Genomic DNA, 4,161 nt, shown 5'->3' on the forward strand with positions numbered 1-4,161 from the left:
TTCCTGCCCCGCCCCACCCGCCGCAGGTGAAATTTGCAGTTTTCTTCCCGAATTTCTGGGCCAAGGCCTTCTCACCCTTTGCAAATTTCTTCCCCTCTCTAGAATTATGTGCACATAACTTTCTAGGGTGTATTTCCATCCCTCAGCTGTTTTTTTTTTTTTCTTCCCCTGCTAAAAACACTAACGAAGCTTACACGTACTGTCTGTCTGTTCAGGTTTTCTACAAATTGAGGATTCTAGAAAATAAGGTGTGACCTGGAGGTATAAACTTAATTTTCCATAGTTATAAAATTAATAGATACTTATTACAGAAAAATGGAATGGAAAGTTTTTTTACAACTCCTCTCCCACCACCCATAGGTGGGCATTGTTAATACTGGTAAATAATTCTTTTTCTTTTTCCCTATCCTTCATTGCCACTCAGCAGCCCCTCACAGTCTGGACTCTTCCAGGGTCAATATTTTGATCTTTGACCTTGCAAAGACAGTTAAGTCTGCACCAGGCCCTGCTTCTAGAGTGGGAGCCCAGAGGGAGAAGAAAAGGGTAAGAGGAGGAAGGCACCCTTGCCTTCAGGGAGCAGCCAAGAAAGGACTTTAAATTTGGAAATCGCACACACATTGGACAATGCAAAAGCAGCCATTTTATACACAGTGTCTCTTAACAGAGATGTTTCATTGACTCCACTTCCCCTTCTGTAAGAAGCACCCCTCCCCCAGATATCACCTTTCTCTTCAAGACTAGAAGTCTAAAAATGAATTAAGTACAGTTCAGGAGGCTCTCGTTCTGTCCCTGACCTTAGAAGCCACTATTATTTCTCCTAAGCACCTTTGCCACCCTGCCTTCCTGTGAGGAGTCCTTTTCATTGGTGCTCTTGGCCTCATCCTTCATCTCTTCTCCTCTCAGAGGACCATCCTTTTCCTGGACCTGGGCTAAGGTCTCCACTAAGCCCTTCTTCCTTCCTACACAGGATTGGACCTCTGGTTTCCCCAATAGACCATCTCACTTTAAATGTTTTTTCTCATAGTCCCTTCTCTTCCAGAAAATAGGAAGTAAATTCAGGAAGTGTGGGACCAAAAGCAGATGACAAAGTATGTGTAGGGGCCCTTAGTGATCGTCCATGGTGTGACAGACCCCAGCACCCCAGCTGCAGGAGGAGGCAGTAGTAGGAGGGGGCCCCCTGGACACTCCCCAAAGACCCCGCAATACTCCAGGGCATCATGTGTATTTTGAGTCTGTGACCTAGAGGGGTTTCTATGGTTCCTGACTTTGTGAATTGTCCTCAGGCATGCTGAGCCCTCTCTTCACACTTCCCTCTTGTACCCCCCAGCCCTCGCTTCAGAATACTTGTCTTTGATACTTGTCTAAGCAATCATTTCTCCTATGTGCTTGTCCCACAGTAAGGCAGTCAAGGGATCTTAATAGCATATGTTTCAAATGACTCTAAGAGCAAATCAATGAGAAGTGCTGGATTAAACTAAATCAAACATTTTTAATACTTATTAAACCCTTAGGAAATAACTGTACATGTGACTCTTCAAAGGAATATGGTGTGCACCTTTACCCAAATTTATTCAACTGCAAAGCTCTTTCTCCTCTCATATATTTTAGGGCAGAGATTCCATGGAACACATTTCATTTGGGGAAATTTTGGTGATCTAAACCCAACATAAGAGGGGAATAAGTTGGAGATTTCTATAGAGACAAACAAACAAATGATGACGTCAATGAAGATTATTGCATGCAGGTAATTATAATAAAAATTTCCTTATTTTCTCTTGGGCATTACTCATTTAGTTGAATGCTTTCATAGTGATTGATTTTATTTCTGTTTTCTGTCCACTGCATGCATTTTTTTCTTTATTATTTACTATATTCTTTGTACTGAGCAATATTCTCAGTGCTTTACACGTGTTATCTCATTAAGTTCCCACAATAACTGTATAAAATAGGGGCTTTCATTATCAATCTCAATTTATACTTGTGGAAACTGAGATACAAAGAAATGATGAGGTCACAGAGCAAGTAAATGGTGGGAGCCATGGGGCTATGTGAGCAGTTAGATTCCAGACTTGATGCTCTTAGCTGTTACACCATAGACCGTCGCCTGCTATGCCTCAGCCTGCATTGACAGCTGGCTGACTCAGTCTGTGTGTGCTACTTTAGTTTTTCCCCACATATGTCATTCAGCTCTATGTAAACAAACACTCAGTTCCAAGCTCTGGGCTGTCCCAGGCCAGTCCTTGTTCTGACATGTGCCGCTGGTTCAATGAAAATTAGATAAAGGTACATATTTGTCTCAGCAAAACAAATAGTTCTTTCATTGCTAAATATAAAAGTCGCTGGGCCTGCTCATAGCAAGAGACAGCTATCCTTGTATACAAAGTAGCAATAACAGACAGTTATGTGTGCAAGGCTCTAGTCTAAGCAATGTTTTGGGTTTGTTTTTTTGTTTTGGTATGAATCTTCTCAACAATTCTATGAGGCAGAAACTACCATTGTCTCTGTTTTACATTTGAGAAACGGGATAAAAATTCACTCATTTCCACATTTAACCAATTTATAAGTAGCAGAGCTGAGATTCAAACTCAGGCAGTCTGGTCTGTCTTTGGAGCAAATGCCTTTAATAACTACCTATTTTTGCTGTGCTTCTACGCGTTGCCTGAACCTGGGCCTGGTCACAAAGTACTGAACTGCGATCTCATCACTTATTATCATACTTTTTAGTTGAAACTATGTCCATGAATATCTCTGACCATTGTATGTTTTCCGAGCACTGGGCATGTGCCTATGTATTTAAAATCCAATGTAATACTTGTACATTTCTAAGACTAGAAATTATTTGTTGAGCCCACAAGAAAGAAAATGAAGACTGATGTAAGTAAAAGGCATGCAACAGGCACCAGGGCTAAAGGAAGGTAAGAAATGAAAGTAGTTAAGGCTAGGTTTGGACTAGGCTTTAGGCATTTTTACATATCCATCTTCTAGTATAGCGCCTTCTATATAGAAAATACTTGACAAGTATTTGTTTAGCTCTTTATCAATAGTTCCTGTAGGAGCTGGGCATGGTGGCGCACACCTGTAATCCCAGCACTTGGGAGGCTGAGGCAGGAGGATCACTGTGAGTTCAAGACCTGCCTGGGCTACACAGTGAGTTCCACGTCAGTCTCAACTACTTAGTGAGACCCTGTCTCAAACAAAACAAAACAAACAAACAAAATAGTTCCTGTAGGAATTGATATTTGATCCAGGTTTGAAAACGAGAAAGACTTTGCTAGAGCAATCCAAGCAGAGAGACCAGTGTGTACAAAATTCACAGCCCCAGGAAGCAGCGCAACCAGTTTTGCTAGATTCGTATGCTAGAGAGCTTGCCAGGGTGAATAATGAGTCTTACCTGATCAGTTGGAAAACTGAGATTTCCTACAGAAAAAAAGAGAGAGCAAAAGATACATTCCAAGTGAGGTGAGGCAAGATCAGAAGAAGCATTTTAAAAGCTGAATGTGGCAGCTGTGAGAAGAGTGGGAACTGAGATCTGAAGAAGTGGGGTCACTTAGAGCACTTGTGTGCGTGCTGTGGGGGAGGCAGACCTACAGCAGCTAGTGTGTGGCCTCCTGCAGAGAACACCCTCGCTGGGACCCAGTCATTCTAGACAGTGAAGTAGATTCCGTGTCTGCCCAGGGCCATGCGTGAAATCGAAGAGCTTGCACTCCCCATGCAACGCTTCAGAACATGATTTTCCCAGCATTTTATTTTATTTTGTATTTTATCTCAGTTCTAGGGATTGAACCAGGAATTGTGCACTGGGCCATGTACATCCCCAGTCCGTTATTTTTATCTTGCTTTGCTAAATCCCTAAACTGCCAAGGCTGTGCTCAAACTTGAAACCCTCCTGCCTCAGCCCCCTGAAGTAGTGGGATTACAGGTGAACCCTACAACATCCAGATGGGGAGCTGCACTCCCAGATGCTAGAGTTTGGGTCTTAATGCCCTCAAAGATCATGCTGGAAGCCTTGATCACCGGAGTGACAAGTGTTGGGAGGTAATGGAGTCCTTAAAACATGGGGTCTGATAGGACGCTGAGTCATCGGGGCCATGCCTTCAAAGGGGATAGTGGAACCCTGCCCCTTCCTCTTTCACTCTTTCACTTCCCTGCCAGGAGGTGAGT

This window comes from Fukomys damarensis, unplaced genomic scaffold, assembly GCF_012274545.1.
Source record: "Fukomys damarensis isolate Sample0158 unplaced genomic scaffold, DMR_v1.0_HiC HiC_scaffold_24, whole genome shotgun sequence".
Lineage (NCBI taxonomy): Eukaryota > Metazoa > Chordata > Mammalia > Rodentia > Bathyergidae > Fukomys > Fukomys damarensis.